The sequence below is a fragment of the Canis lupus genome, chromosome 32 (assembly GCF_048164855.1).
Source record: "Canis lupus baileyi chromosome 32, mCanLup2.hap1, whole genome shotgun sequence".
NCBI lineage: Eukaryota > Metazoa > Chordata > Mammalia > Carnivora > Canidae > Canis > Canis lupus.
Genome location: NC_132869.1, coordinates 6,764,706 through 6,786,511, shown reverse-complemented (window position 1 = coordinate 6,786,511; position 21,806 = coordinate 6,764,706). Strand labels below are relative to the sequence as shown.

The following is a 21,806-nucleotide window of genomic DNA, read 5'->3' as shown; positions in this document are numbered from 1 at the left end:
TCTGCTAGAGCAGACTGACCACAAAGGTGAAACACGAATCAAAAGCACATAAGAATATCATGTATCCCCCTTGTCTGCTTCCATATTTCCTTTCTACCCTATAAGAACAATAACATTAGTCCCTCCCTGGAATATAAAAATGGCTAAGATCATGTCTATTAAGTGTTGCAAGAAGACATTTATTTTAGGAACAGTACAAGCTGTCAGTAGTACCCACACTGTAGTCAATATTACAAATATATATCACTTGAATGTGGATACTGCTATTGAGACTAAAGTTTTCCTTGTCTGGAAGAGATGTGAATACTCTGTTGATCACCAAATAAACTTTTCATTCAGACATTTCACATTGTATTTTAATATACCTAATGGAGTCTAACCAAATGGATGATAGGTGGGCTGTCTGTAATAATGAACTTCCTAACCTCTAGAGATACAGTACATCTGCTCAGATCAAAATGTGTTGTTTATGAAGCTCCCACACTCTGGAGACATATGTACAGTACCAATGTGAAAATAACAAGTTTCAAACTCTTCAAATTGTTCCTAGTCAGCCAGTGAGGAAGCATTAACCCTCACAGCATAGAATGTATCCTTCTTCAAATCTGCTAATTGTTCAAATCCTTAGTAACAGCATCTGATGTACAAAGACTCTTACCTGGTCATTGTTGGTAGGGGAAAATAATACATTTCAAACCGAAGAGTTTTGTGCTTTCCTGTGTAAGTCTGAATGGCTCATTAAAGTGAATAGAGAAGAACCAAGTCAGGAATTCATAGTGATTTGTGATCTCTTATAATCAGGACATTTTCCTCGTCTTTCTTAATGCTGAAGATTGAAATCCATTTGGGTGGTCTTATAAGAAATAAAAAAACAACTACTCATTTCACCAAGATGCATATTCTTTACACTTATTGGCTAATACTCTGTGATGACCTTTGTAAGCAATTTGAGGCTACCAAGCCATTTATAAATCTTATTACTGACCTCCAAATGAGAAAGGCAGCCCCTTAATGGACTTAAAATACTGCCACTGCTCTCTACTTTTCCTTATTTATTCTTCATATCACTTTGTTTATTAAGATTATCACTTCATTACCTGGAAAAGTTTGGGTAAAACAAAACCAATTTCACTCTTTGAAAGCACGTATTCTATTAATATTTTCTGGGTGAATAGGGATGGAGAAGGAATCCCTCAAATGTAGACATGTAAGTTATTTCTCTCATCCCTTGCTATAAAGTAACTCAACATTAGGATTACCTAATATTTATATTGCTTAAGAACACTATAGAATCCAATCACTTATCAACAGAAATTCATTGAAAAGTTAACTCTAAGAAAACAAGTTAACTCTAAGAAAGCATCAGAATATGAAATTCATATTTCATATATTAAGTAGGAAAGATGTTAAAATTATTAAACATGTTGAAATGATATTTGTTTAATGTTAAATTAAACATTTTATATTTAGAAAGGGTTTTTTTTAATTATTAAAGATATTAAAATGGAGAATCCCAAATCCATGAATGCTGTTCAGAGTCTGCCCAAACCCCCTTCATTGGGTGGGTGTGAGCTGCCATGAGGGTTGGAAAATAGCCTTTGACTTAAAGAGAGCCACTATGCCTAGGAAATCACACACACATACACTCATAGGAGATGGAATGAGCAGCCTCTACCTGATGACTGATTCTCCTGGAAGTACAAAAGATCAGCTTCTTACCTCACTGTGAGAGACCAAATCTATGACACAATACATGGTTCAGAACTCCCTGTGGGATCACGCCGAGAACCACATCCTTACTGAGATCCTTTCCTCATCATATTCTACTTCCTCTCTTCCTTTCTCCTAAGAGCATTCTCTCGATAAACAATGTCCACCCAGGGAGGCCCAGGTGGCTCAGTGGCCTAGCACCGCCTTCAGCCCAGGGCGTGATCCTGGAGACGTGGGATCGAGTCCCACGTAGGGCTCCCTGCATGGAGCCTGCTTCTCCCTCTGCCTGTGTCTCTGCCTCTCTCTATCTCTCATGAATAAATAAACAAAACCCTTAAAACAAAACAAAACAAAACAAAAAAACAATGTCCACCCAAATTCCTGTCTCAGGCTCTGCTTCTACAGAACCCAAGCAAAATACAAAGTTAAGTACTGGATTCCCAAATGTAGGCCCTTCCTTAATAAAGAAAATCTTAGCAATTTTATTTTGTTTTGTATTGTTTCTAATAGGCAGTTCTGGGGGAAGATTGGTGTAATAAAGTGAAACCATGGCAAGTGATTGAATAATTTCATACATCAATCAGAATCCAAATTTTCAGCTTTAGAAAATTTAACTCTGTGTGGGCTCTTACCCACACAGAGTTGATACCTAGCCTCTTGACACCCCCAAATTTTCTAGTGGTGGCTTTGATGAGAGTTATTTCTGAACTCAGACCATACAGATCATTCACCTTCCCTCCTTATTCAGCCCCATTCCCCCCTATTCAATATTTGTGTGATTTTATCCATCACTTCTAGGGCAAGGCTATGAGCAGTACCTTACACACTGGAATCACTAAATATTTGTTCAATCTATTATTTTGGCTATATGGATCAATTAAGGTCTAAGAGGGAAATCAGGAAAAGAGCTGTCCATTCAATAACTGTACAGCTAGAGAAAAGAAAATAGAAAATTGCACATTTTCATAGAGGTACTAAGGCAAGGATGGAGACCCATCCCTAATAACTGTCACTGGTTCCAAAGAGGACAAGAGACAAGGGAGGATACCAACATTAAATTACTCATGACTTTTCTTGACCCCAAAAAGAGAATATTTATTTCCCTTCAATTCACATATGCTGCCCAGACCTGGGCTTCCTGGAATTTCTATTAAGAATCCAGATTACATAGCAATAATTTTCAGGTGCCATAGCCTCTGCTAGTGAGCTCCAAAAAGGACAGCAGGAAAGAGACAAGCCACAGGGCAGTCGAGAGCTAGAGATTTGGAGACAATTTGAATGGATATGAATTAAGGATAGAATTTAAAATATGTAGAAATCATAGTCCAGAAATCCATGGTGCAAGGAATATATTTTATCTCATATTTCTATAAGCCAACCTCCTCTCTCTTTCGAGCCCTATCCCTTGATTCTGTTGAGTTAGCAGAAAATTTAATTTCTTTTTTTTAAAGATTTTATTTATTTATTCATTCATGAAGAAAGAGAGAGAGAGAGAGAGAAAGAGAGAGAGATTGGCAAAGGCACAGGCAGAGGGAGAAGCAGGCTCCATTCAGGGAGCCCGATGTGGGACTCCATCCCAGGACTCCAGGATCACGCCCTGGGCCAAGAACAGGTGCTAAACCGCTGAACCACCCAGGGATCCCCAAAATTTAATTTCACTATTGAGATAGGGGGTGCCCAGTCCTCTTATACAAAGTTGGTTAAGTCCCAGGAAATTTACATAGGGCCAGGGTATTTTGAAGACATGTGAGTAGGGATGTAGGGAAGGTGATGGCTGGCAGTCACACAGTTTGCACTTGGCCTATCCCGGATCCTGTCCATAAGGCTACCTGGACCAGTGGGTCTTCCTGCAGGGCACTGCCTGGGCATCTCTGTGAGGCTACTGAGGTGCTTATTTCAACGATCCCCCTTCCTGAAGTCGTACTAACTGTCCAGTCTGCTGAACCCCTTTCACAGGAGTTTCCGGGCCTCTCTACTCTCGTTACTGTTCTGTATCTCTCCTCCTCTTCCTGGTCCAGGGGATGCTTTCTATTCTAAGGGGAAATCTCTCACTTTCTCTTAATGTTTGCCTCAAAGCACTCCCTTTTTTTGTAGTTTCAAATTCAGTAGGCTTCACGCTTGTTGGCGAATTCAAGTTTTGCCTCCTATTTAGTGGTAAATTTGTACTAGGGAATACAGGTATATTCCAATCCTGGACTCATTCTTCATTTATTTGCTAAGGATCATACATCTCCAATTAGAAAAGCTATTGCAAGTCAATCACTTTCTTATAGATGACAAGTTAACTCCATGATTTAAAAAAAAAAAAAAAGTTAATGGCCCAACTGGAAATTCATAGAACTGTGTTTATAATGAACTTTTCTTAACATAAGGTGACCCTCTGTTTCCTGAGAGCATTGTGAAATATTCCCTTTAAATGTTCACCCATATTATTCCTATATATTAAAAGTCTGTTAATGGTAAACTATCTTGCACATTACAGAGCGCCTGCCAAGTAAATTCTCAATGTTTCCAAAAGAAACAAAAAGAAATAGGAGAGAACATTCCTGGTAAAGATTAGGGGGCAAATAACACAAGCAGTAAGAGATACTGGTTTAACCTTCAGACAACACCAACACTGACAAGGCTGGTACCACTTTCGAATCAGTTTCAATAGTTACCCCTGTCAGAAATGTAAACCAGAGGCACCTGGGTCCGTTGGCTCAGATCATAATCTCAGGGTCCTGGGATTGAGCCCAGGCTCCCTGCTCCTCAGGGAGTCTGCTTCTTGGTCTCCTTCTGCCCCTCCCCTGCTTGTGTTTTCTCTCTCTCAAATAAATAAATTAAATCTTTAAAAAAGAAGAAGAAGAAATGCAAAACAACTCTGTTCATCATGAGAGAAATCCTTTTACTATGCAGAAAACAGAACTCTCCATTTGTAGGGGGAAAAAAGAGTTAAAATCTTTTCTGTTTTGAACTCCCAACTAGTAAAGTTTTTGAGAAATCCTAAGAGATGGAACAAAACCAAGTCGAAAGTCATTCCCTTTTCTTGTTGATTTATTTCAATCTCTTTTCACAGAGACAGCCATTGAGACAAGTATTTTTTATGTCAACTCACTGAGGACTTGACTGCAGCCATCGGAAAGACGCAATAATTGATTTCAATAATTAATTCCTGCTTGCTGAAGTAATGTTGCTTATGCACTCCTCCTCAGGCCCCAGTTAAAAGGAACTCAGAGGCAGGAGTGCATAAACAGCTACATTACTTTGGGGAGTGAAAGTCCCCTAACATACTGTAGATTTGGGAAGAGCTTTTAGGCCTGGGGCTATTTGAAGTTAATTCCTAGAGAGTCTGCTGTTACCTCATGTTGTCCGTGATTTTCTAAAACCAATTCTGAGGAGTAGAAAGCCAAGTAGAGAGCTAGGCATCTTTGCAACGATTGATCTCAGCTCAATCAGAAAAATCCATCTTCATACTATATGGAAAGTTCTCTCAAAAACAAGAGAGGGAGAGAGAGCTCTGGAAGGTAGGGCCTCAGGAAGGAGAGCTGAAACTAGAAGAAGAATCAGAAATGAATACCATTTCTGAAGTAAAGTGGAAAATGCTCTTTGGGAAACCAAATGACCCCTGGTCCCTTTTCATTTAAATGATTTCTAAAACCCAGAACCACTTCTAACTCTAGTCAAAAACATTAAAATGGAGTCATTTTACGGTTCTTTCAAAAGAGTTAAATACACTCTGCTATCTTGCATGCCTAATATAAACAGAAACTAAACTTGACTCCATATGACAGTATTTTATTGCTTCCTCAAAGACACTTCCATACATTTTTAAAAATAATATTTTGTATGCCTTAATACAACGATATAAAAATAAAATTCAACTCAAATGCAATATTTTAGAATATTTATCTTCAGTGGAAAGGCTGTTAAATACTCAGATCTTTGCAAATTTATCACTTAAAAATTACTTTAACCAGCAACCCCAGCCCAGTTTATATACCCAGCTCCCCTTGACCCAAAATGTGTCACAACACAGGCTTTTCACTAATCGGGGAATTTACAATCCCAAACTGATTGTGATGTCAATGCTTTATTGTTAATGAAGGCCTATAAAGGACTGGAAAGCATAAATGGAAAGCAGGCCCTTATTAGGCACGGACCATGCAGAGCCATGCCCAGGTACAAGAACCGACCTCTTGTTACTACCTGGTCCCTGGGCGATAAGGTTCCTGATGTAAAGAACAGATTAAAAGTAAAACTAGACCAGATGTTTTTCCTATTAGATGGATTAAGTCAGACCAAACCTAAAATTAGGAAAACACGCAGGGCTGATTTACTACTGTGCTGTGATGGGTGGCTGTGCTGGGAGCTGTGGCCAGTGGCTGCAGAGCCAGCTCTCCATTTATTAATGGGGCTCTGGGAGTGGGAAGGCCTCACCCCTGACTGCTCTAAAAATGCTGAACGAGGGCTCCAGCCTGGTGATGAAAGCTGCTGTCTGAAGGTGGACTCTTGGTAAAAACAACATTAAAATCTACTTCAAATACAGCTGATGGTACAAAGGGGAGAGGGAAAGGCTCAGCTTTACTATCTTCTTAAAATATTTTAGAAATAAAGCTACCAAATTAGCCTAGCTCTGAGCATTTTTTTTTCTGAAAATACAATCTTGTTATGAGTAGGAAAATCAACTTTATTGAGTCTCACATGAACCAAAATCAGACAGTTCAACCCCAGAGTGTTTCTTTACATGCTGAGCTCAGAGAGTGTCTAATGGAATAGGGCTATTGTAAGAGTTTGCCAGAATAACCTCCCCAGATAGGTGTGAGGCCAGGTTTAACAAAATAGTCAAGATGTTCAGAAACTCTGCTAAAACTGCTAGCTAGTCCTTTGACCAAATGGAGCTCCTTGCCAAAAACTCAATGCAAGAAAGAATTATTTGAAGAATAGCCTGTTATCTTGAAAGCTTCTTTAAAACTATAAATTTGAAGGAAAATTTCAAAATGGGCTTTTTCAGACAGTGAATTAAGTGTAATATCAAATAATCCTTTGGACAGGTGCACCCTTGGGGGAGTCTCAAAAAAAGTATATTTCTTCATAATTCTGCTAAGTTGTTCATATCCAGGGTTCTTTTTAGTATCCTTCAATAAGATTTGTTGTTACCATTGCGTGTTTTATTTTTGTTCTCATTCTGTATCCTCAAAGCCAGCTTTAATGTAATAGCAAGGCTATGTGGATACAAACTCAGACCCAGATTAGACCTCCTGAGCTGTCACTTAATAACCACGACTTTAAAGTGGCACATAAACTTCTATGAGCCTCAGTTTCCTTATTAGTAAAAATGAGGTCAAACATGCATCTTATTGCATCCCTTATTGGGTGAGGGTAAGAAAATGCCTAAAAAAGTAAGAAGTCAGTCAATTCACATCACTTAAGGGCTTGTCCATCCCCGCCCTTCAGCCTTCATCCTCCAGTTCTCATAAGAAAAAGTTTGCCAAAAAGCAGAAAGGCTGTCAAGAGAGCAAGTCTTTAGTCTCCTCCCAAGACCATTCCCTCAATCATGGGGATGCCTGAGAAGATTATTTCCTACTTTTGCAAAAAGTATGATGATGAATTTTCTAAATGTAAATTGCATTTAGCCCTCAAAAGTCTATGTATATAAAGGTAAGTAAGTGCTACTTTTTGCCAGCCAGGGGTGAATTACAGTGACTTCTGTGAGTATATGTTTTACCCTAGAGACAGAACCCACCATGCTTGGGGAATCAAGGAGGTCCACATGGTGTGCTGGTAGGAGAAAAGGGAACATACACAAACCCCAGTATAAGACCAATAGCCAGCAGAAGACATGTACATGGCTAAAAACTGGATGCCTAAGCTGGACCAGAGAACAAGGGCACAGTCATGTCTTCTAGGTCAAGAAACAACGCCAAAGGAAAAAATAAAAGGACAATAAAAAGAAGAAGAAAGAATCTTTCTATCTCTCTCTCTCTTACACACACACACACACCAGACAAACTGATAGGATAATTCCAGATTTGCCTTTTTTTTTTTTTTTTTTTGCTACAACAGGCAGATTCAAATAGCAATCTCTATAGGTGAAGTAAAATGATACAACAAATACCGTACTGAAACTTTTAAGTAGGCATTTGGGAAACCTGCTGTTTGTATTCATAAGTATTAGCCAGCAGATGGAAAAATATTACTTTTGTGGGAACAAACGGTCACCACCTAATTTATGACACATACTGTCTCAAAAATATTGCTCCTCTATTTTTTTATAACTGAGGGGACACATCAGAAATTACAGCACAGCAACAAGAGCATTTGCTGTACTTGAACATGTTAGTTTGGGCCTCATCTATGTTGCACCAATGATCAGGCACATCCTTTTGAAGTGCTTGACCCTATAAATCATTTTCATGTACAGGACACCAGAAATGTGATCTATTCTAACATGATGGACTGTGTCCCAAAGTAGACACATCTAATGCATGGCTTGGGTGTGGCAGTAATGTAATAAGATGCCTCCACTGTCATAATGTGCTGATGGTGATGTCATTCAATGAAACTTAAATTTATCATTCTAGCTAGGCTCTTGACATTTACTAGGATTCCATTTCTTTGGGAAAGGTTGTCTAATTCTCCCAAAAAGAAGAAATCTGTCATTAGAGAGTCCAAGTTAGAGTAAATATATACCTTGTAAGATTACTTAGACTTAATATTTTCTCAAGTCTAGAACTCTGGCAGCCTTTGCTAACTTGCAGCATTAAGTGCAAATTTATGTCTACTGTCAAAACACTTAATCCAGCCTTCTGCTATGGTATAAACAAATGTACTTGTCAAGTGTGAGGTAAGAGTCATGGAGTTGGAGGAGAGATGGGCCATGTATTTATGTGTTTGTAAAAATAAATCTCTGTGAGACTGTCATCACTCAAAAACTATAGTTTCCTTGAGGATGAGTTACCCCATCCCTAAGAAAAATGGCTCTTTGATTTAGTTCAACTGAATGTTTCTACAGGTAGCTACCTTAAATATCACACAACTAAGATCATTTACAAATTAGTTCTCCCATTAACTGAATTTTTAGTTATAGATACTAGATAGTTCATGGCTTGATACAATATAGTTCTAAAAAACATAAACATGTCTGTAATTTCTTGAGACAGTAGTGCAGAAGTCTAGATTAAAAAAAAAAACTAGCATGAAAAATCAGCAATTAATGGATCTGCTTCCGATGGCACATTGCTTTCACTAACGTTTAGTGTTGTCCAATATCTACCTCGTAAAAAAATTATTTTAATCGACGAAACATATTTGGTACCCGTCTTTATAAAAATTCCAAATTACATATCAAGTTTTAAAGAAGGTGTAGCTTTCATATTCTTGTTACAACTGTTGCTACTAATCACATGGCAGAATGGGATCTGAAGAACCACCCAAATATCCCCTTGCCTACAGTACATGACTATACTTAACCAGAAAGATGACTGTTCATGCTGTTCTTTAAAACCTCAGAGGAAGCATATAGTCGTTAGATTATCATGGTAACTATGCAATATCTGTGAGTAATACATACAACTGCCTTTTTATGGCTACTGCATTAAGAGTATTTCTGTTCATTCCATTTTAAATTCTATTCGAATGTAAGTGTGAATTCACTGTTAAATAGATACATAACCTACGTAACTCAAAGGAGAATAGAATGTCAAAGAATGAAAATTGTTCTACATGAAAATCTTGTTATATTACTTTGGCAGTATTAAACTGGTATTAATAAAAATGTTCAGGTGTAATTCTCTTTACACAATGAAGTACTTCTGAAAACATCTGCAAAATGAATCCTACTGAAAGCTATTTAAAGGAGTCATATGGTAAATACTTTATAGAATAATCTTTTTCATGAATTCAAGTACATTTTCTCCTAAACCGACCCTCATCTATATCTGTGTTTATTTTAATATTTTAATAGTCAAATTAACTGTCACACCAAACTGTATTCAACCCCCTTCTACTGGGCCAATAGGAAGTTAAAATTTCAGCTTGATATCTTTTATTATAGGGTCATTATCTCAGTCAGTTAATCCATTCAGTCTGCTATAATAAAGATACCATAAGCTAGATGGCTTCAACAACAAACATTTATTTCTCACAGTTCTGGAGGCTGGAAAGTCTACAATCAAAGCACCAGCAGATCCATTGTGTGGTAAGAGCCTGCTTCCCGACTAGGGGACAGCTGCCCTCTTGCTATGTCTTCACATAGCAGCAGGCTAGTTATTTATTTTAAAATAAAATCTTTAAAAAAATAAATAAATATTACAACAAATCTTGTACATATAGTTTCATTTGTGTGTAAATATATTTGTAGAACACATTTTTAGAAGTGGAATTTCAGGACCAAAAGATATGTGTATTTTAAATTTATAACTAATTATCAAATGCCCACTGTAGAAATTATACCAATTTAGACTCATACTAAAACAATGTATGAAAGTGTGTATTTTCCCATATCCTCACCAGCATTAAGATGTATAAAACTTTATATAGTGGTTGTCCATTATATGTTAAAGTATATCTATTATTATGACTTCTATTATTATTAATGAAATTAAGCTTTAAAAAATATTTTTTTTAAGATTTTATTTATTCATGAGAGACACAGAGAAAGAGGTAGGGACAGAGGCAGAGGGAGAAGCAGGCTCCCTGTGGAGCCTGATATGGGATTCGATTTCTGGATTCCAGGATCATGACCTGAGCCAAAGGCAGATACTCAACCACTGAACCACCCAGGTGCTCTTTAGATTATCTTTTCAGTAAACTGTTAATTTTCTTTTACCATTGTTCCATTGGGTTTTGGTAACTTTACTAGTAATTTGATAAATTACATATTAAGAATATTAGCTTTTGTTCTATAATATGTATTTACAAATTATTTTTCCCAACTTACTATTTGTTTTTTGAATGTGTTTATGATGTTTTTCCCATGCACATTTAAATGCAAATTTATCAACTCATTTAAATTTCTAAATTTGGGGTTACATTTAAAAAGGCTTTCCTTTCTGAGATTTTTTAAATCCATTTTCTTTTAATAACATAATGCTTTCAACTTATTGTTTAAATCTTTGATCTATTTGAAATGCATTTTGTTGAAAGAAAGAAGATAAGGAGTGAACAATTTTTTTAAATGTTTAACTCAGTGTCCCAACACTTCTCGTTGAATAAGCAATCTTTTCCCCATTGATAGATAGTGTCACACTTACTATATATCTACTATATTTTGAGTCATTTCTGAATATTTGTTCTGTTTTTTTGTGCATATACATTTGAATGCCTAATAGTTTTAATTACTGTAGCATTATAATATGTTCTGAAATCTAACAGAGTATAAATCTCCTCAAATAGGTTATGAATTAACCTATTTGTGCATGTTTATTCTTTCAAAATATCTTTTAATTCAGTTTGTCTAGTTGCCAAGAAACTTTTTGGATGCCATGAAATGTGTAAATTATTTTAGAAACAATTGACACCTATAACAGATTGTGTGTCTATGTGATAATGAAAAATTACTTTCCAGTGAGAGCATTCTCATGTTTACATTACTAGCATGTTGTTTCCTTTATATAGATCTTGCATGATTATGGTTTTGATTAATGCCAGGTATTTTACCATATTTTTGCTCTTTTGAAAAATGAAATATGGCACATTCTGGGACTAAAAAAGCTAAAATCTAAGTTTAAATACAGAAATCAACATCAAGACAGAAAAGAAACTACCAATAAATAAAAATTAAATGGTCATCAGACTTTTCATTTGTGACTTTGAGGCTATAAAATGGTGGAATGCCAACTAGAGATTACTGATGCAGAGAAATTAGTCACATATCCACATGGAAGATAATTTTAGACATACAATATATCAGAGAGTCATTGCTCAGCCTATATCAATAATAAATAAACAAATATGACCAAATAACAAATGAGTCAAAAATCAGACTTCATAAGGAGGAAAGATAAAGAGAAGGAACTATGTTGAACAATGAATTTGAAAAGATGGATAGACAGAGATAGATTAGTAGAGACAGATGCTGTAGAGTAACAGGAATATGTTGTATGAGGGTTTGTTTTTTTTTAAGATTTTGTTTATTCATGAGAGACACACAGAGAGAAGCAGAGACAAATGTGGACTCGATCCGTGGAGCCACCCAGGCATCCCTGTTGTACTAGTTTTTAAATGTCTTTTGGAACTGAAGAAACATACAGTGATAAATAAATAAATAAAATTATAATTCCAGTCTAGAATAAAAAATATGAACCACCTAATTGAAACTTAGAAATTTGGGTAGTGATAAAGAGAGGAAGAAATAATGTTTTAAAACTTGAGTGGAGTGGGGCAAGGGAAGAATGGGAAAAGTAAAATTATCTCAACAGTTTCACTTTTATTGAAGAGTAAGAAATCAAAGGAAATAAAGTATCTTGTTTTAATGTCATGATATCTTGTTTCTAAATAAAGCAGAAAAAATATGTCTGAAAATGAGATGAGAAGAGGATGTAACCATGAATTAGAGAGGAAAATCAGAGAAGAATTTTCAAATTAACCATAGGGAAAATAAAATAAATAGCAACTTAATCAAACCAACAAAAACAAGGAAAAGAAAAGAGAGAAGAAAAGCAGATTAAAAAAATATATAAAGTGGGGATCCCTGGGTGGCTCATCGGTTTAGGGCCTGCCTTCAGCCCCGGGTGTGATCCTGGAGTCCCAGGATCGCATTCCACATAGGCTCCCTGCATGGAGCCTGCTTCTCCCTCTGCCTGTGTCTCTGCCTCTCTCTTTTTCTGTGTCTCTCATGAATGAATAAATAAAATCTAAAAAAAAAAAAAAAAAAAAAAAAAAATATATATATATATATATATATATATATATATAGTAAGATGAAAGGCATAAAATCAGTGAATTGGTCTTTACACTAAATAGACTAAATCTCCCATTAAAGATAAAAACTGTCAAATTAGGTCTATAAAGAAAATCTAGCTTTATGTAGTTTATAAGTAATAAACTGAAAAAGAAAAATTGAAAAGAGATATAAAGCAAATGCAAACCAAAAAAATAAAAATAAGTAGTAATGGCAATATTATTATGAGAGATGTTGGAGTTTAATAACTTTAATAGTATAACATGCTTTAGTTTCATTCATATTAATATGGAAATGGACTAAATAAAGCTAAGAAGTTTTTATCTTTAGGATGTCTCTCTTAGAACCCAGAGTATGCTAAAGTACCTGATGACATTCCAAGGGGTGGGGGGTATTATATTCAGCACTTCCAAAACTTATTTGGTTACTCTTGGAGCAAAGACTAGTGATCTGCAGATTTGTTGGCACATGAAGGGGCAGGGGTAGGGGCGTGGGAAGGATTCCTGCATGCAGTTTCCTAAGTATAAAACTGCAATATCAGTGGCTGTGGCCACATTGTTTCCAACAATCCCCCAGATCTTTGTAAGGGAATGAGATCACTTTTGATTTTTAAATTTTGCTGTCCCTTTAAGGATTGATGAAAATAACTAAGAAAACTATATAAAGGGCAGCCCGGGTGGCTCAGCGGTTTAGTGCCGCCTTCAGCCCAGGGTGTGATCCTGGAGACCCAGGATCGGGTCCTACATAGGGCTCCCTGCAAGGAGCCTGCTTCTCCCTCTGTCTCTCTCATGAATAAATAAAATCTTTAAAAAAAAACTATATAAAGTGTTTAAGTATTCCATATTTGATTTTCTTTTTTTTTTCTTTTCTTTTTTTTCTTGCCATAGAAAACTTTTAACTCACCTGGGATGGTGCTGAAGGGAAATACGGGAATGGATGACAGCAAAACACAATTTAAAAATCAATATGGGCATATCCATTCATAAAAGTGGAAGTAATTAGTTAATATCTTAGTGCCAAAGACAGAGAAAGCCAAATCCCCATAATACATGCCACCAACAAAAAATTGAAATATTTTAGTCTGTCTTTTTTTTCCAGTGCTTGGAATGGTAAAGAATAATCTCAGAGTGGCGTTTCTAAGAATTTTGGCTTGGAGGAGCACAAGAGTATGACCAACCAGGCATCAAGAACCTTAAAAATATATATTAAGGTAGACTAAAATAGAAGGAGAAAAAAACCACAAATAAAAAAAAAAAAAAGCTCATATAAAATAAGTGTTTATTTCTTAATCACATGAATTTAAGACAGGTGACTTCCTGCCATGTGATGATTCAGGGCCAAGACTCTCTCCTTCTACTTTTAGTCTTCTTGGTCATTTGCATCTAAAAGCAGAAAAGGGAGGAGAACAAGGAGGACGTATATCTGCTTCTTAAAAGCCTTGTCTTAGAAATGGCATAGATCACTTTTCACTTTTTACTCACTAGGACTCAATCAAATGGCTTCACCTAACTGAAAGAGGGATGGAAAATGTACTATAGTTGAGTGATTGGAAAGAAGAAAAAGCATAGATTTTAGCAAGTAGCTAGCAATCTCTGCCACAGAGGACATGGAATCTTCTATCAAGGAAAACATGAAATCTAAGGCAAATAGTACAAAATAATCCCTGGAGGTAGTCAACTGGAGGTGAAAATAGAAGTAACAAGTATAATATCCATGAACAAATAAACCAGTAAGAGGAATTCTACTATAAACAATACGTAGAACATCCATATTCAACAGCACACTTGAGGACAGTCACCACGAGCAAGCCCCAAAAATGACTTACGAACTAAAAGAACTGTCTCTATGATGCATTTAGGTCCAATTCTATCTATAATATAGCTCAAGGCTCTGGTGACTATCTGCACAATTAGTTAAGACAGAAGAGAAAAAAAAGAAAGAAAGAAAGAAAGAAAGAAAGAAAGAAAGAAAGAAAGAAAGAAAGAAAGAAAGAAAGAAAAGGAGAAGAGGAAGAAAGGAAGGGAGAGAAAAAGAAAGGGAGAGAAAGAGAGAGAGACGGAAAGAAGAAAAGAGGAAGAGGAAAACAGGAAGAAAGGAAGAAAGGAGAGAGAGTAGAAGCAGGGAAGAAAGGAAGGGAATATATAAAGAAAGATGTTTAATGCTCTTAGCCTTGTGTCCACATTTCTAATAAATACATCAACATTAGATATCATATTTCCTTAGCAAAAGATAGTGCAAAAGAGATTAAGGCCAGGATAGCACATGGCCCCTGTCCCCTTCCCCAGCCCACATAAAGCCACTTTGTCTTGGAATCTGTAGTAGCCCAGCCCGATTCTGTTCCTCTCTATATTTTTTATTAACCCTCATGACATTCCTCTCTGTATTTTTTATTCTCAGCATTGTGTAAAATAAAATGAAGGAGAAATTGAAAGAGGAGAGAGAGCTTGATTTCACTGTCTTTAAAACATGGAAGTAAAGTTAAAAGAAGTAGCCAGTTAAAAAGAGCACACACAGCACAAAACTAATTGACTCTAGGGGTAAAATGCTCTATACATGTATTATATTTTTGTCCTATACTCCAGTTTTAACTACATGCACAATATTGTTTGACTAATTGGACATGAATTATTAAATCAGTCAAAGAAATAGTCTAACCCATCAAACAGTTTGACTTGTTTTGATCATTCAAAATCACATGTGAATAGAGCTTTAAAAAAAACAAGCCTTCCAGGTTCAAACAGGAATGTGGAAAGCTAAAAAGAGTTGTTTTCACCTTTACATTAAGAGAAAGATGAACAAACTGTATAAATGTCTTTTCTTGAACTCATCAGAGCACTAAGTTTGCAGGACAGACAACTAACATCAAACCTAGAGGAAGACAAGCACTTGCAGGAAGAAACAGAAACAGAGCTTTTGATTACCTGGGAAAAACATTCCCAAACACCAAATAAGCTATTAAGAAGAGTAAGCTAGAAATTGTCTAAGGAGGAGCAATTGGTTGGCTCATTGAGTAGAGGATGCAACTCTTGATCTTGGAGTTGTAATTTCAAGCTCCGCATTGGGCGTCGAGATTACTTAAAAATAAAATCTTCAAAAGAAATGTCTAACAAGTGCTAAAAGCTTAGTGTGGACTGATGTGAAAGTAAAAAACCCTGGGGAGGCCATGGATATAGGGGCTTTGCACCTTCTTGCGGGTTTTCACTCCAAGAAGCCCAAAAAGAAAATAAAAAAGAATCCTAAGTAATTTTGTCTCACGGAGATGACCAGGGGAAAGAACAGAAGCCACTGTGAAACTCATCCCAAAGGCATCTTCCTTAAAAAAAAACTTCAATTTGCATAGGGAAGACATCAGAACTATAACGCAAAGACACTGGTAGAAGCCCACTGCAAATGAGATAAGACAAGGAGCAGAGATAAGCTCTCTCCTTGGGGAATATGTATGAAGATTTGCTAGACCCACACAGCATTACATCTGGGCCTCTCTAATACTAAGGTTTAATCGAAACATAAGAATGTCTCCTTTCCTCAACCACAACCATCACGCTAAGTGTTCAGCTCGAATATTGCTGTGGGGGCAGCCGGAGACAGAGTGTCCTCTGATGTGGCACAAAGGGACACCCAAAGCCAAAGGCAGAACAAGTACAGGAATCACATAGAAAAATTGGTACAGTTGAGGGTAAACATAGCAATAAGAAACTCCAAACCCACTCTAAACCCTAACTGGTTTAACACAAACACCCACACTAAAGGCCTAGCGAAAGGAAAGCCATGCTCACCTCTAAGCATAAAAAAAATGTACATCAATATTAATGGTCCTATACAAAACATTTGTCTTTCAAAAAGAAATTATGAAGCATAAAGAAAAAAGACCGTGAAAAACAAAAGAGAATAAAATACTAAGAACCAGACTCAGATATGACCAGATGTTAGATAAGGAATATAAAATATTTATGAGTAAAATGTTAAAACTCTAAAGGAAAAGACAAACAACATGCATTTGGATAGGTAATTTCAGCAAAGAGGTGGAAACTATAAGAGATAATCAGTAAAAATGCTGATAATCAAATGCATAGTAACAGAAATAAAGAATTTCTTTGATGGTCTCAAAACTAAACTTGATATAGTCAACGGAAAAAAAAAATCGGTGAACTTAAAGATACGTCAGTAGAAATTACCCAAACAGAAATACAAATTAAAAACAAAAGGTGGAGGAAAGAATACAAAACTAAGAATCCAAGGTCTGTGGAATAATTTCAAATGGTGTAACATATGTGTAATTAAAATCCCAGAAGGAAGAAGCAAGACAGTAAATAGGACAAAGGAAAAATATGAAGATATAATGCACAAGAATTTTCCAAAATTAGTAATGACATCAAACCACAGATCTAAGAAGCTCAAAGAACACCAAAGAGAATAAAAAATTTAAAATAAAAACACACGTAAGCATATGGTACTCAAGCTGCTAAAAACCAAAAGAAAAAGAAAATCTTGAAGGCAATGAGAGAGAGAGAGAGAGAAACAACATTACCTTTAAAGTAACTAGGATAAGAATTAGAGCAAACCTCTTATTAGGGAAAAAAGAAGAGAGAAAGACACACACAAGAAGGAGACAATGGAGTTTTGCATTTGAAGTGCTTAAGATAGAAAAAACTCTCATCCTAAAATTCTATGCGCAGGAAACTATCCTCCAACAGTTAATGGTAACTAAAGAAATTTCTCAGAAAAAAGAACACTGAGGGAATTCATTGTCATCAGACCTTCTCTGATGTTTAAAGGAAATGTTTAAAGAAGTTGTTCAGGCAGAAGGAATATGATAAAGGACAGAAAGTTAGATCTACACAAATAAATGTAGGCTGTGGAAACAGAATAAGTAAAGGTAAAATATTGGTTTTCTTCATTCTTATTTTTAATTTCTATAGAAGTTAAATGACTATTAAAATCAATACTAATGATTTTGTGTCTATATCATATGTAAAATGTTTTGTGTCTATATCACATGTAAAAATAAAATGAGTAACAAAAAATGGCACAAAGAACAGGAAGGGGGAATTGGGAAAATATTCCGAGGATCTAGAAGTAAACATGAGACAGTATAAAATTATTTAAAGATAGGCTTATATAATTTATAATTCATATTACAAATCCTATTGAAACCATTAAAATTTGTAAAAGGTGTCTAAATAGTAAATAAATAAAGGAGAGAAGATGGAATTATAAAAAAAAATGTTCACATAAATCCTGGAATACAGAAAATAAGGAGAAAAGAAAGAACTAATAAAATAAAATCGTAAAAGGCTAACAAAGTGGTAGAGTTTAATTCAACCATATTGATAATCACTTTATATTTGAATGATCTAAACTAAACACACCCTTTAAAATATTGTTAGATGGATGAAAAGGTAAGACCCAACTATAAGCTTTCTCAAAGCAACCCACTTTAAGTAGAGAGACACAGATTGGTCCAAGTAAAAGGATAGAGAAAAGTATAGCATGTAAACACTAACCAAGAGAAAGCTGGAGTAACTATATAAATTTTGGATAAAACAAACTAAAGGAAAATTAAAATATTGTGAACAGCCAACAATGTTTTGAGGGAAATTTATAGCATTAAATTCTCATATTAGAAAAGAATTAAGATCTAAAATGAATAATCTTCCAATTTAAGAAACTAGAAAAAGAACAGCAAGCTAATCCTACAGAAGATAAAAGAAAGGAGGATGTAAAATTGCATACTTATATTTAAATGTTTTAAAAAATCAACTAGGATTTTGAAGGACTCAAGATGGAATACAGATGGTAACAAGTGAATCTAACTGTATTACAAATGTCTATGATATAAACTCACTGAAGGGAGTGATGGGGCAAGAATGAGCTAATCTAAATAACTTTAGAAATGCTAATTCTACTTGGCATTGGAAAAACAAAAAGAACTGCACATAAACACTGTACTTTAAATGGTCCATTTATTTTCTCACAAGGCAATGAGTTAGCAATTCTGAAGCTATACATGTACCAGATCTGAACAAATAAGTAAATAAATCAATGACAATGGGAGATAGAGTTCTTGTTGTAAGAGAAAGAGAATACAGTTAAAGAGGTGGAGGGAGCAAATTTGAATGAACTCTATTATGCTACTATGGATTATAGTCAGATGTCAGTATAAAATATTTATTTTAAGATACTGATGGATGGGTGGATGATGGCTAGAGATACATAGATGATAGATGATAGATAGATATATTTGAATGTATGTAAATTTACATGAAATATTTTCTAACATTGCCTACTGAGGGGGTATATATGCACTGACATCCCAACAGCAATGAGAACACCCAACACCCAGATCTTGTTTTCTAAATATCACTTTCCAATCAGAGGATTCATTTCCCCTTCAAGGAAGGCTGATTCCAGAACTGGGACAGAGAAAATACAAGATGGACCTGTGTAGTATCTTATACTGCCAAATAAGGAAGCACTCAAAAATTAAAAAATAAAAAAGGATGGAAGCATATCAAAAGGATGTAAGAACTGGGGTGCCTGGGTGAATTGGTCAGTTAATTTCAGCTCAGGTCATGATCTCAGGGTGGTAGAATCGAGCCTTTGTTGGGCTCTGGTCTCCACACAGTCTGCTTGAGATTCTCTCTCCTCTTTCTCTCTACCTCTCTCCCTCTCTTAAATAAATAAATAAATAAATAAATAAATAAATAAATAAATAAATAAATAAGGAAGTAATTTCAGCTCAGGTCATGATCTCAGGGTGGTAGAATCGAGCCTTTGTTGGGCTCTGGTCTCCACACAGTCTGCTTGAGATTCTCTCTCCTCTTTCTCTCTACCTCTCTCCCTCTCTTAAATAAATAAATAAATAAATAAATAAGGAAGTAAATAAATAAATAAATAAATAAATAAATAAATAAATAAATAAATAAAATCTTTAAAAAGACAAAAAAAGGATGTAGGAGCCAAACTAAAAGAACTTCCATTGGTCAAAGCTATTGTTTGAGCATCAAAATTAATAACCATAGTGTTGAGTTATAACCAAAAAATAAATGAATACCCTTGAATCAAGACTGATATAAATACATGATTGAATGAATAAATAGATAGATAAATTAAAAGTGACATCTTTATAGAAGAAAGTTAAATAACATATGGAGATAGTCTTCCCTCCAGGAGATGGAGCATAGTTTCTCTCCTCTTAAGAGTAAGTTGCACCCATCACTGCCAATTATTTGAGTATAGAAAAGAAAAAAATAGTACAGTTTACCCTTAAACAACACAGGGGTTAGTACCACATAGTCAATAATATGGATGTAACTTTCAACTCCCATAAAACATAACTACTAATAGCCTACTGTTGACCAGAAGTCTTACTCATAACATAGTCAATTAACATGTTTGATTGTTATATGTATTATATACTGTATTCTTACAATAAAGCTACAGAAAAGAAAATGTTATTAAGAAAATCAAAAGGAAAAGTAGATACATTTACAAAAGTAATTTACAGTACTGTATCATATTCATTGAAAAAAATCCATGTATAAGTAGACCCATGCAGTTCACACCCATGTTGTTCAAGGATCAACTATAGTTTTACAGCAGAGAAACCTTACCAGGCATTACCTTAACCAGGTGATCAAGGCTAATATCACCCTTGGTAAGTCATGTTGATAGCATGTACTCCCTGTTGTGATGAGAGGAGCACTTCACCTCTGTGATATTCTTCTAAAAGAATCATAACTCCAGTCTAATCATTAAAAAAAAATTGACAAATTCAAATTGAGGGATATTTTACAAAATATCAGACCAGTACTTCCCCAATCTGTCAATGTCATGAAAAATAAGATTTGAGAAACTACTATGAGGATCAAATGAAGAGACATGAGGATTAAATGCACCATGATACCCTAGATTTGATGCTAGAATAGAAAAAGGAATGGCAAATCCTGATTGTACCAAAATTAGTTTGGTACTAATTATACCAAACCTATGTACCTTTCTTACTTTTGACAAATGCATCATGATTATATAAAAAGTTAGCAGTAGGGGATAACGGATGGAGCATATACAGGAACATATACGGCATATACAGAGCATATATTCTCTGTACTATCTTTGCAACTTTTCTGTAAATCTAAACTTATTCCAAAACAAAAAGTTTTAAAATCTATGTGCCAAGCATGATTCTATAATCTGAGTAGAGTTTTATAATAAAAATGGTATCAAACACACACGCACATGCATGCACACACACACACGAAATAGCACAAAAGAAACATTCCTTGTTTAAAAGAATGTTTATGTTTTAAAGTTACTTTGATACCTATAGAAGTGTTCTAGGTACTGTGTTTTTTAAAGCTATAGTTTTTTATGCATACTTTAGTCATAGCGATGAGTTCCTCAAAGCCTACGTAATGAGGGAAATCTTTTTGTTTTGTTTTGTTTTGTTTTTTAAAAAAACCTTGCTGTGATTGCATGCAGTGATAGAGATGCCTTTAAGAATGTTTCACAGATGCTTCAAATCATTCATTTCTCATAAACATATGGGGTCTATTCTTCCGTCACTGTGCGTAATTCCTATTGACACTAATGGGAACTATGCATGCATATCTCTATAATTTGGCCTCAAACAAACTGAAAATCATCACTATTGAGATGAGAACCAAAGTAACCAAACAAAGAGAACAACTGACTCCTTAAACCTCAGATTCTAGAATCTCTTGTCACAAGAAATTCCACTCCTGGAGAATTAATCTGTAGTGATTCCAACACAGTAAACTATAATAAGTCAAAATACGATACTTAAAGATACTATATTTTAGGGCTTGGTATCTTTCTGAAGATAATAAATTACCTTTTTTCAAGTGTAATACAGAAATAGCTGAATATTTCATAACACAACTGAACAAAAATTCCAATGCTACAAAAATAGCTATAAGCTTCTAGGTGGTAACACTATGTATCCTATATTTTAAGGACTGCTCATTTGTTCAAATCTCCCTTCACAAGATTATATCCCTACTTTTAAACCTCAAAACATAGAACTTTTTTTCCTATTTAAAATTTAAGATTATAACACGTATCCACCAAGGAGAGTCTCAAATTAAAGAGATTTGTTCACTGTTCCGTTGTCCCATTTCCACATCAGAAAACATAACAAAGTTCCTAGTTGTGTATCTCAGCGGTGTCACTTTGGCCGGATTCCAAGATGTAG

General features: G+C 35.2%; 1 long non-coding RNA gene across 1 annotated transcript; it reads left to right on the top strand.

Moving 5' to 3' along the window:
• The first annotated feature begins 8,282 nt into the window (after positions 1 to 8,282).
• On the top strand, positions 8,283 to 10,009 carry LOC140622865 (uncharacterized). The gene is made up of 2 exons (XR_012022546.1): positions 8,283 to 8,536; positions 9,839 to 10,009. It is a non-coding gene; the product is annotated as an uncharacterized lncRNA (long non-coding RNA).
• The last annotated feature ends 11,797 nt before the right edge of the window (positions 10,010 to 21,806 follow it).